Consider the following 13,413-nt stretch of genomic DNA (forward strand, 5'->3'; position numbering starts at 1 on the left):
AAAGAACACCCAGGTCTGATCTCCTTCAGAAGGGACTCGTTGGATCTCCTTGCAGTCCAAGGGACTCTCAAGAGTCTTCTCCAACAACACAGTTCAAAAGCATCAGTTCTTCGGTGCTCATTTTTCTTCACAGTCCAACTCTCACATCCATACATGACCACTGTAGCTAACATCTAATCTTACTGCATCGTGATCAGAAAAGATGCTTGGAATGATTTCAATTTTTTAGAAATTTACCAAGGCTAAATATATGGCCGAGGATGTGATCTGTCCTGGAAAATGTTCCATGTGCACTTGAGAAAAAGGTGAAATTTATTGTTTTGAGGTGAAATGTCCTATAGATATCAGTTAGGCCTAACTGGTCCATTGTATCATTTAAAGTTTGTGTTTTCTTGCTAATTTTCTGTTTAGTTGATCTTTCCATAGGTGTGTGCTGGAGTCCAGCTCCAGCAGCCAGAGATTCAACCTGAAGAATGAAAGGTGTCGGCGAGAGAAATGAGGCAGCCTCTCAGTTTTCTGGACTGCCTCTTTATTTCAAGTTTAAAATTCTCTTTTATACTTTTACAAAAACATTAGGCCAGAGGTTTGACATTTTCATTTCCCCCTCTCCCAGATTTATTATCTCCATAAATCATTGTTGCTCTTCAAACAGAGTTCCTGCTTCAGTGATTCTCTGGGAATCAGCCTTATCATCTATTATCTACCTCTTGTAATGTGTCCTATAGTTAACTTGTGATTACATTGTAACTCATGCTACATTCCTCAGTTTACTACTTATCTTTCTAAATCCTGTTTGCCCCTAACATCCTGAGGTCACTATCTCTTAAAAAGGCTTCTAGCTATAGTGTCTCTAAAAATTCCTAACTTCTATAGCTATAGTAAAATATGCTGACTTTACAACATTCCTTAAATCTTTAACTTCTAACTATTTTAATTATTTCTAAGCCCTAAATTCAGTAAACTTCTTTGCCATAAACATTCTCCTCACAAATAGGCTTCAGATAGTGATCCCTCCCATTGCCTCAAGCTATGGCCTATGTGCTCATCCTGGAACACTCCTTTGTAAAAGTCCTTGAACAAATATCAATGATTAACTTTATGAATTATTCTCTGAGCACAGCTGCAGAAGGCTTTGTGCATTCTCATGCTCCTCTCAAGAACAATTAAGCACCTTAATATTCCTTTTCAGTCAACTCAGCCGAGGAGAGGAAAAGACAAGTCAGAATTACAAGGCCTAACTCCTTCATCCCGGGACTGTGCCTGCAGAATAAGGAGAGGGGTCTGGGGCCGTGCCTCTGTTTTGTCAGTAATGCCTAACATGGCTCCCGACAGGTGTGAGTAGGGTATTAATGTCTCCCACTATTACTATGTTATTGTTAATTTCCCCTTTCATACTTGTTAGTATTTGCCTTACATATCACAGTGCTCATATGTTGGGTGCATATATATTTATAATTGTTATATCTTCTTCTTGGATTGATCCTTTGATCATTATGTAGTATCTTTCTTTGTCTCTTTTCATGGCCTTTATTTCAAAGTCTATTTTATCTGATATGAGTATTGCTACTCCTGCTTTCTTTTGGTTTCTATTTGCGTGGAATATCTTTTTCCAGCCCTTCACTTTCAGTCTGTATGTGTCCCTTGTTTCGAGGTGGGTCCTTTGTAGACAACATATATAGGGGTCTTGTTTTTGTATCCATTCAGCCTGTTTTTTTTGTTTCCAAATAAAAGTTATGTTTATAGTATACTACAGTCTATTAAATGTGCAGCAACATGTGCAAAAAATGTGTATACCTTAATTTAAAAATTCTTTATTGATTTATCATACTAAATGAGGTAAGTTAGGCAAAGACAAATACCATAGGATATCACTTATAAGCAGAATCTAAAAAAAGTATACAAATGATCTCATTTACGAAACAAACAGACTCACAGACTTCGTTTTCATAAGTTTGCTTTTAAAGGGGAAAGGTTGGGGAGGATAAATTAGGAGTTTGGGATTAACATCTTGTCTGCTAAAAAACAGTCACAACCTCTTTGAGAGTTGTTTTATTCAGTGGGAATTTTTAGGACTTCAAGCCCAGGAGACAGCATCTCAAGTGACCCTGAGAGAACTGCTCCAAGTTGGCAAGGGGAGGAGCCAGGTTACATAGAAGTTTAGCAACAAAGGGCAGGTAGTCTGAATATCAAAAATTATTGCTAATTAAAGAAAACCAGTTATCCCAAGTTAAGGAATTTACCACTTTTCTCTATTGGGGGTGTTTTCTATATATTTTTTCCTTTATGTGTGTTGGCTTTCCCTTGTGGCTCAGCTGGTGAAGAAACTGCCTGTAATGCAGGGGGACCTGGGTTTGATCCCAGGGTTGGGAAGATCCCCTGGAGAAGGGAAAGGCTACCCACTCTAGTTTTCTGGCCTGGAGAATTCCAGGGAGTGTATAGTCCATGGTGTTGCAAAGAGTCGGACACGACTGAACAACTTTCACTTTTTGTAGGGAAAGATACAAGAGTCTGGGCTCACTGAAATCATCCCTTTCATGTGCACCTCAGCTATCCTGGGGCCAGGATCCTGTGTTTTTCACATCCTGAGCTCACTAGAGGGAGTGACTGCAGCCTGATGGCTGTCAGGTCATGCAGGTATTCTTCTTCCTGAGTGCCCTTAGGGCTCAGGAATTCACATTTGGAGGGCTGAAATCACAGACAACTGTGACATCCTTGTTTATTCATATGGCAGGAAATACTTCATTTCTCATATATACACTGCTATATAAAAATAGATCACTAATAAGGACCTACTGTATAGCACCTGAGAAGGCAATGGCACCCCACTCCAGTACTCTTTCCTGGAAAACCCCATGTATGGAGGAGCCTGGTGGGCTGCAGTCCATGGGGTCGCTGGGAGTCGGACATGACTGAGCGACTTTATTTTCACTTTTCACTTTCATGCATTGGAGAAGGAAATGGCAACCCATTCCAGTGTTCTTGCCTGGAGAAGCCCAGGGACAGAAGAGCCTGTTGGGCTGCCATCTATGGGTCGCACAGAGTTGGACATGACTGAAGCAACTTAGCAGCAGCAGCAGTATAGCACAAGTATAGCACAATATCTACTCAATATTCCATAATAACCTATATGGGAAAAGAATCTGAAGGAGAATAGATACATGTATCATAACTGATTCACTTTGCTGTATACCTGAAAATCACACAACATTGTAAATCAACTATAAGATAAAAATGAAAAATGCTTCATTGCTAAGAGTGCCAGCCATCATCTGATGATGCAGGGTTGCCACATATCTTCAATTTGTGAAAAGGTGCAGCATCTGCAAAGTACAGTAAAGCAAAGCACAGTAAAACGAGGTGTGCCTGTATTTCCATGTTTTCTTTTATGACTTTAAACATTTTATGCATGTTTTTAAGTTATTTTAACATTATCTGTGAATCCCAAGTTTTTAAGAGAGACACTGCTGACTGATTCCTACCTTCCCCAGCCCCTACATTGTGGTCACATTTTTCCTTCTTTGTGTATATGGTGATTTTTGTTTGAATCCTGGATGTTTTGAACTTTGTTGAGTTCTGAGTTTTATTTTTTATTGTATTACTTTTAAATTTAATTTAAAATTATTAATCAATTTTGGCTGTGCTGGGTCTTCGTTACTGTGCATAGGCTTTCTCCAGTTGTGGTCCATCAATTTTTCATTGCATTGGCCCCTCCTTTTGTGGAGCACAGGCTTTAGAATGTGTGGGCTTTGGTGGCCATGGCACATGGGCTTAGTAGCCTTGTGGCAAGTGGGATCCTCTCAGATAAAGGATTAAACCCAAGTCCCTTCCACTGGCAGGCAGATGGGACCACGGGACCACCAGGGAAGTCCCTACTTTTCATGTATTATTTTTGGACCATAGTTGACTGTGGATAACTGAAATCATAGAAAGTATAACTGCAAATAGTAGGGAGACTACAGTATGTGGATTCATTTTCTTTTGTTTCTTCTTGGCTTAGTATGTTTTGGAATACAGATTTTCAGTGAAAGAACCACTCTTATCTAAGTATTACAAATTATTCTTTGGAATAATTCTCCTTTCTCTCCTTTATCTTCTTTCTCCCTTTGCTGTCTCTCTCTTCTCTCCCTTTCTTTCATGAATATTAAATCTTTCAAGTACTTTGCTAGATTCTGAGGATAAATAGGTGAGCAAATAGAGTGTCTACTGTTATAGCAGCAGTAATTTTTATGTTTTCTGTTCTTTAGTTAATATTTTACCTAGTATCACATGCAGTAGTATTACCAGATGACTTTGGAAATGAAGACTGTGTTATTTAGAATTGTTGGAAGTAACAAGAAAATAATGTTAATGGAAAACTTATAGGAAAAAAAGATGAAACTGTTCCTATTCATCACTGATTGCTTTCAGAAGTAAAATATTCCATAATCCCTTGCCAAACAGAAAGAAGAGCATTTACTTCAACTCCCACCCTGAATACCACCAAAGCCCAAAACAAACAAACAAAAAAAATGTGTTAACTGAAGGACATCTAGTTTTCTAAGTCTGTTTTTAATTTAGCTGTATACATGTTTACATTAACTCTTCATTGATTTTGTTTTTCAATGCTGTTGTTTCAGTGTACATAGTGTCCCAGATTACTTTTCTGGCAACTGCTAATGTGGTTCATGGCTTGGTTTTGTCCCATTTCTTAATTAGATGAAACAACACACTACTTATAATTTAGTTGCATATATAAATGGAAGAAATGGTAATGTTGTTATAGGAAAATCACTGTGTTGACAAACCTAGGTAACAGAATGGTATTCTATTTCTTTTTTGGAATTTGTATTCCAATCCTTGTCTAAACCTAAAAATAAATATACTTTTTACTCATTTCTTCATTTGGTAGATAAACATTTATTGACTTCCCACTCTGTGTTTGGCACCTATAAGAATTGCTTATGAATATGTATGAAATATGTAGATTAGACATTGTCCTTATTCTTGAAGAGATCATCACTTAGAGGGTGAGACAGGCAAATAAGCAGATTCCTAAGGCAGTGGCACCCCACTTCAGTACTCTTGCCTGGAAAATCCCATGGATGGAGGAGCCTGGTGGGCTGCAGTCCATGGGGTCGCTGAGAGTTGGGCACGACTCAGTGACTTCACTTTTGCTTTTCACTTTCATGTATCGGAGAAGGAAATGTCAACCCAATCCAGTGTTCTTGCCTGGAGAATCCCAGGGATGGCAAAGCCTGGTGGGTTGCCGTCTATGGGGTTGCACAGAGTCAGACACAACTGAAGAGACTTAGCAGCAGCAGCAGCAGCAGCAGCATATAAGAACTATGATTTCAGTGTACACAGGGAGTTTTGAGGGCACAGAGAAAAAGTTCCAAACTTACGTTTATGGGAGCCTGATTAAGAACCTGGAGGACAGGCCTGTATAGTATTTTGAAGGATGAATAGTAAATAACCAAAAAAAGAAGAAAAGGGAAGGATACTTGGAGCTGAGAGGGATAGCATTGTGAAGGTGAAGAGGCAAGAATTAATTACTTGTCGTCTAAATATCTTTGATGAGGTTTCTGTTTAGGTCTTTCACCCATTTTTAAATCAGGTTGTTTCTTTCTTCCCCTGCCTAAAGCACAAGGACATTTTTTTTTTTCTCAGATATTCACTGTGAGAACCTGGTTGAGCTCCTGGAGGCAAAACTCAAAAAAGTATGGGTACCCTCTATGACTGGGTCCCCCTGGAGTTTTTAACTATTAAGACTGCCCACACTGAACTTCCAGCAGTTTATCAATTACAGTTTAGGTTTTACTGCCTGTGTCCTTGGTTCCTACAGAATTATCTGCTTATGGCTTTCTGCTGCAGTAAGCTGTGATTCTCTGTATTCACCTATCTGTCTCTCCACATATGGGGGGTCGGCAATGGTTTGCTCTGTGGCCTCACTACTCTGATGAATCTAAGAAGGGTTGTTGACTTTTCACTTGTTAGGACACAGTGGAAACTTCCAGGCTCCTTATGTGGTGGACCAGAAATCAGAAGTCCTATTAAGTAATTTTGAAATCATAGGTTTGTTATTTCCTTATTTTATTGATGATTTAGAGTGAACATGTAATGTATTCTCCTCTGTGAAGTCCTTTGAGAGTTAAAGGGGATGTTATTAATAATTATCCCAGACATCAGATATAAACTGTGATATGTGATTATCCTTTTGATGTGTTTACACCTGATGAGAAAACTAATGTCTCAGAACTGATAAGGGACAGCAGTGGGACTTGGATTTTAACAATCTAATACTTGACTTTAGATCTGTAATACATAAGAATCAGAGTATTGAAGTGCCTTTTATGTCTTTTCTAGGTCTTTGTCAGGGCTCATAAGTACCCATCATTGTGGCTATTCTTTACTGAAGAGAAACAGAATTGAAATACAGTATCATACATTATTTATTAGGTCTTAATTTATTATTTTTATTTTAGTTGGAGGGCAAGAATTTTATTAAATTACTTTTTACCTTATATGTTACTCTATGTAATCTCTTCTGAATCTTGAAGTTGTTCTCCTTCCCAGAATTCTGTACTTGAAAGAGACAGCGAGATAAACCTTTGATTCTGTAGAAAAGTAGACACAGATGATGTAAACAACTTGCCAGATTACACAGCTAATCACTTGTAAAATCTAGCTAAGAATTGAGAAGCTGAAAATAGTGTGATTAAAAATGGAGTAAGGTTGTCTGGCTTCCATACCCTACAGCCCGCAAGCCTTTGGACAAATTTATTTTTCTTTTCCAAGTCTCAGTTTCCTCATCTGTGTAATTGAGAAATAATAATATCTATTTCATAGAGTTGTTTCAAGTCTATGTCTGCCACACTATGTCTTTATATTCCTAGGGAAGTGCTTTTAAAACACTTTAAATGTTGCCTTTGAGTGTCTTCTGGTAATATCTTTTTGAGATCAGTATAGGTCTTGAGTCTGCCAGCAGGAGTTCATTTATTATTTAAATTGCCTACTTGTATAAGTAAACGTGAAAAAGGAAATAATTTTATCACCCATTTCTGGGACATCACTAAGCCTAGACTTTTCTGCCTTTTTGGAATTAGAGAGTAGTGAGGAAAATACTTAAAATTTTTTAACCCTTATTTTTCATTAATGCTATAAATGTACATCACTTTAGAAAAATCAGTCTGTTTTCCTAACTCTGGACTACTGATTTCCAGAGGTTACCACTTTCCACCCCTTTAACTTTCTTTGATATTTACCTCCATATTTAAGGAGGTAAAACATAACACAGCTTAATGTCTTACATCTCTCACTCATATGCACATATACTTTCACACATATACATACACTTACCTCTCCAATTCTACTGATATATAATATTTTGCTAAATGAATATTTATGATTCTGGAAATAGTGTCCACAGCTGAACCATGTGTTGAATTATGATTAAATTTCCTTTCTTGGGTGATACTGCTGTCTTTGAGGTGGATAGTTGTTTCTTCTTTGTTTGAACGGTATCACCAGTGCATTTCCAGCTTTTCCCACCAAAGTCTAAATCTCTAATACCTTCAAAAGCATTAAGCTTTAAGTATTCTATCACTTTCATTTTTGTTTTAATTGGTTGGGAAAGTTATCTTTGTATCTTTGTTTTTGTCGTGGTCTGGGTGCGGATTGGAAAAGAATTTCCAGATATGAGACAGAATGAGAGGGAAATAAAGTTTATTAGAATGGGAGACGCTGTTAGAACAGTGAGCCAGCTCAAGGGAGAACCAATGTTTAACAGGGGCCCTTAGTCCACTTTTATACCCAGGGTACAAGTAGTGGGATAGGGGTCTTGCAGATCATTTCCTGATTTGATGAGGCGTGTATACCAGGTGGGGGAAGAGTAGGGCAAATACCTCCTCCCTATGTAGGAAGGAGGGGAGACAGGTTATACTATTCCATTGGTAGTTACAACATGGGGGAAGGAAGGACGATAAGGGTCTGGTTTTTCTGTTCCTGCATTCCAAGCTCCTCCTTGGTTTTATCTGCTCTTTTGTCCTTGGGTCACCACAGTTATCTTATTCTAATCAATATTGACTGCTCTCCTGGCCTTAAACCATCTTAAAATTTACACCATCCTGAAAATTTCCTTCTTTTTCTGGTTAGATTGGATTCCCTGCTTCTGGATTTCCTTCTGGATTTCTACTTCCTTGCTAGTTTGTTCTCATGTTTGGTGGAACACATCTTTTTAGTAGTTTGCACCACACCCCACCCCACCCTCCCTTTTGAAGCTCCCTCCCATCTCCCTGCCCATCCCACCCCTCTAGGTTGATACAGAGCCCCTATTTGAGTTTCCTGAGCCATACAGAAAATTCCTGTTGGCTATCTATTTTACATATGGCAATGTAAGTTTTCATATCACTCTTTCCATACATCTCACCCTCTCATCCCCTCTCCCCATGTCCATAAGTCTGTTCTCTATGTCTGTTTCTCCATTTCTGCCCTGTAAGTAAATTCTTCAGTACCATTTTTCTAGATTCCATATATATGTGTTAGAATATGGTATTTCTCTGTCTCTTTCTGACTCACTTCCCTCTGTATAATAGGTTCTAGGTTCCTCTACCTCATTAGAACTAACTCAAATGCATTCCTTTTTATGGCCGAGTAATATTCCATTGCGTGTATGCACTACAACTTCTTTATCCATTCATTTGTCGATGGACATCTAGGTTGCATCCATGTTCTAGCTATTGTAAATAGTATTGCAGTGAACTATGGGATACATGTGTCTCTTTCAATTTTGGTTTCCTCAGGGTATATGTCTAGGAGTGGGATTGCTGGGTCATGTGGTGGTTTTATTCCTAGTCTTTTAAGGAATCTCCATACCATCTTCCATAGTGGCTCTATCAATTTATATTCCCACCAACAGTGCAAGAGTGTTCCTTTTCTCTACACCCTTTCCAGCATTTATTGTTTGTAGACTTTTTGATGAGGGCCATTCTGACTGGTGTGAGGTGATATCTCATTGCAGTTTTGATTTGGATTTCTCTAATAATGAGCAATGTTGAGCATCTTTTCATGTGTTTGTTAGCCATCTGTATGTCTTCTTTGAAGAAATGTCTGTTAAGGTCTTTTTCCCAATTTTTGATTGGGTTGTTTGTTTTTCTGCTATTGGGCTCTATGAGCTGCTTGTATATTTTGGAAATTAATCCTTTGTCAGTTGTTTCATTTGCTATTATTTTCTCCCATTCTGAGGGTTGTCTTTTTACCTTACTTATAGTTTCCTTTGCTGTGCAAAAGCTTTTAAGTTTACTCAGGTCCCACTTGTTTACTTTTGTTTTTATTTCCATTACTGTAGGAGGTTGGTCATAGAGGATCTTGTTTTGGTTTATGTCATGGAGTGTTTTGCCTATGTTTTCCTCTAAGAGTTTTATAGTTTCTGGTCTTACATCTAGGTCTTTAATGCATTTTGAGTTTATCTTTGTGTATGGTGTTAGGAAGTGTTCTAATTTCATTCTTTTACATGTAGCAGTCCAGTTTTCCCAGCACCATTTATAGAAGAGGCTATCTTTGCCCCCATTGTATATTCTTGCCTCCTTTGTCAAAAATAAGGTACCCATAGGTGCATTGGTTTATTTCTAGGCTTTCTATCTTGTTCCATTGGTCTATATTTCTGTGTTTGTATTAGTATCATAATGTCTTGATGACTGTAGCTTTGTAGTATTACCTGAAGTCAGGAAGATTGATTCCTCAAGCTCCATTCTTTTTTCTCAACACTGCTTTGGCTATTCAAGGTCTTTTGTGTTTCCATATGAATTGTGGAAGTGCAGAATCTTAACTACTAGACCTCCAGGGAAGTCCCTCAAGTTCAGTTGTATAATGTTTACTGCTTTTAGTTTCGTATTAGAGCATCTCCTTGGCTGACCATTTATATTTAAATGTGAAATATTATTGGTTGGTGTTCCGTGTGTGTTTATTTGAATTATGGAATGATAGACTTCGTAGTAGTCCAATGTTTTATTGGATTATTTTAACTATTGTTCCTTTGAATGTCAATATGTATTTTTTTCTGTTGGAATGGTTAGTATTCCCAGACCATTGTTCCAATCTCTTGCCTGGGGGTTAAAGTCTTTATTCAAGTCAGATTAAGGAACTGGAATGAGGAAGGGTGGTCCTTCCACTCTCTATATAGAATTTTGCTTAATTATTCTCTTTTAATACTCAGTTCAGTTGCTCAGTCACGTCCGACTCTTTGTGACACAATGAATCGCAGCACACCAGGCCTCCCTGTCCATAACCAAATACCGGAGTTCACTCAGACTCATGTCCATCGAGTCAGTGATGCCATCCAGCCATCTCATCCTTGGTCGTCCTCTTCTCCTCCTGCCCCCAATCCCTCCCAGCATCAGAGTCTTTTCATATGAGTCAACACTTCACATGAGATGGCCAAAGTACTGGAGTTTCAGCTTTAGCAGCATTCCTTCCAAAGAAATCCCTTCAGAATGGGCTGATATCCTTCAGAATGGACTGGTTGGATCTCCTTGCAGTCCAAGAGACTCTCAAGAGTCTTCTCCAACACCACAGTTCAAAAGCATCAATTCTTCGGTGCCCAGCCTTCTTCATAGTCCAACTCTCACATCCATACATGACTACTGGAAAAACCATAGCCTTGACTAGACGGACCTTAGTTGGCAAAGTAATGTCTCTGCTTTTGAATATGCTGTCTAGGTTGGTCATAACTTTCCTGCCAACGAGTAAGCGTCTTTTAATTTCATGGCTGCAGTCACCATCTGCAGTGATTTTGGAGCCCAAAAAAATAAAGTCTGACACTGTTTCCACTGTTTCCCCATCTATTTCCCATAAAGTGATGGGACCAGATGCCATGATCTTCATTTTCTGAATGTTGAGCTTTAAGCCAACTTTTTCACTCTCCACTTTCACTTTCATCAAGAGGCTTTTTAGTTCCTCTTCACTTTCTGCCATAAGGGTGGTGTCATCTGCATATCTGAGGTTATTGATATTTCTCCTGGCAATCTTGATTCCAGCTTGTGTTTTTTCCAGTCCAGCATTTCTCATGATGTACTCTGCATATAAGTTGAATAAGCAGGCTGACAATATACAGCCTTGACGTACTCCTTTTCCTATTTGGAACCAGTCTGTTGTTCCATATCCAGTTCTAACTGTTGCTTCCTGACCTGCATACAGATTTCTCAAGAGGCAGGTCAGGTGGTCTGGTATTCCCATCTCTTTCAGAATTTTCCACAGTTTATTGTGATCCACACAGTCAAAGGCTTTGGCATAGTCAATAAAGCATAAATAGATGTTTTTCTGGAACTCTCTTGCTTTTTCCATGATCCAGCAGATGTTGGCAATTTGATCTCTGGTTCCTCTGCCTTTTCTAAAACCAGCTTGAACATCAGGAAGTTCATGGTTCATGTATTGCTGAAACCTGGCTTGGAGAATTTTGAGCATTACTTTACTAGCATGTGAGATGAGTGCAATTGTATGGTAGTTTGAGCATTCTTTGGCATTGCCTTTCTTTGGGATTGGAATGAAAACTGACCTTTTCGATTCCTGTGGCCACTGCTGAGATTTCCAAATTTGCTGGCATATTGAGTGCAGCACTTTCACAGCATCATCTTTCAGGATTTGAAGTAGCTCAATTGGAATTCCATCACCTCCACTAGCTTTGTTCTTAGTGATGCTTAGAGGCCCACTTGACTTCACATTCCAGGATGTCTAGCTCTAGATGAATGATCACACCATCATGATTATCTGGGTTGTGAAGATCTTTTTTGTACAGTTCTTCTGTGTATTCTTGCCACCTCTTTTCAATACCTTCTGCTTCTGTTAGGTCCATTCCATTTCTGTCCTTTATCGAGCCCATCTTTGCATGAAATGTTCCCTTGGTATCTCTAATTTTCTTGAAGAGATCTCTAGTCTTTCCCATTCTGTTTTCCTCTGTTTCTTTGCATTGATTGCTGAAGAAGGCTTTCTTATCTCTCCTTGCTATTCTTTGGAACTCTGCATTCAGATGCTAATATCTTTCCTTTTCTCCTTTGTTTTTTGCCTCTCTTCTTTTCACAGCTATTTGTAAGGCCTCCCCAGACAGCCATTTTGCTTTTTTGCATTTCTTTTCCATGGGGATGGTCTTGATCCCTGTCTCCTGTACAGTGTCACGAACCTCATTCCATAGTTCATCAGGCACTCTATCTATCAGATCTAGTCCCTTAAATCTATTTCTCACTTCCACTGTATAATCATAAGGGATTTGATTTAGGTCATACCTGAATGGTCTAGTGGTTTTCCATACTTTCTTCAATTTAAGTCTGAATTTGGCAATAAGGAGTTCATGATCTGAGCCACAGTCAGCTCCTGGTCTTGTTTTTGTTGGCTGTATAGAGCTTCTCCATCTTTGGCTGCAAAGAATATAATCAATCTGATTTCAGTGTTGACCATCTGGTGATGTCCATGTGTAGAGTCTTCTCTTGTGTTGTTGGAAGAGGGTGTTTGTTATGATCTATATCCCTCCAAACCGGGCCAGTGCCCACGAGTTCAGTTTTTTCTGTGTTCATTCTTTCCAGAGAGTGAACCTGCATTGTCCTGCCAGGATAGAGCAGGGTGGCACCTAGCTGTGTTATCCATGGAAGTCTAACTGCTTCCATCCAGTGTTTCTATTTTCAGCTTCAGCTGCCACCACCATTCTCCACATTTTTCAGAGCTATTGCCCCCCCCAGGTCTTGACTCTTACGGAAAGGCTGTGATATAGATTATTCAGGTTCTGGGCATCTCATGTTGTTGAGTTTCTTGGATGAAGTTTTCCTCTTTTCTGATCTGTTAGGTTAGTTCGCAGTCATCCTGCTAAGTTTCCAGTTTCAAAAATTATCTGCATTTCTCTTCCATTTTCTTTTTCCTTCTTGGTTTAAGCCCTCTACATTTAAACAAATTATTTTACTGTGATAAGGAGTATATTGGTTAAAAGCATGGATTCTAGAACCAGACTGCCCAGATCCATTTCTTATATGACCTTGGGACTAGTGACTTAATCTCTTTCTGCCTTAGTTTCCACATCTTAAAAAATGAGTAGTTGGAGTACTTGATAGGATTAAATGATTTAAGACATGCAAAGCATTTAAAACGATAAATGTTTTAGAAAGTATTAAACATTATTATTTGAGAGTGAACCTGTAAGTCACTCAGTCATGTCCAACTCTTTGCGACCCCATGGACTATATAGTCCATGGAATTCTCTAGGCCAGAATACTGGAGTTGGTAGCCTTTCCTTTCTCCAGGAGATCTTCCCAACCCAGGGATCAAACCCAGGTCTCCCACATTGCAGGCAGATTCTTACCAGCTGAATCACAAGGGAAGCCCAAAAATACTGGAGTGGGTACCTATCCTTTCTCCAGGGGATCTTCCCAACCCAGGAATCGAACTGGGGTCTCCTGC

The 13,413-nt window shown here is 38.9% G+C and overlaps 1 protein-coding gene across 6 annotated transcripts in view; it reads left to right on the forward strand.

The window, feature by feature from the left end:
* Positions 1-13,413, forward strand: part of DNM3 (dynamin 3) — a 628,097-nt gene that overhangs the window by 215,259 nt on the left and 399,425 nt on the right. The window lies entirely within an intron of this gene.

Source organism: Capra hircus, chromosome 16 (assembly GCF_001704415.2).
Source record: "Capra hircus breed San Clemente chromosome 16, ASM170441v1, whole genome shotgun sequence".
Classification (NCBI taxonomy): Eukaryota; Metazoa; Chordata; class Mammalia; order Artiodactyla; family Bovidae; genus Capra; species Capra hircus.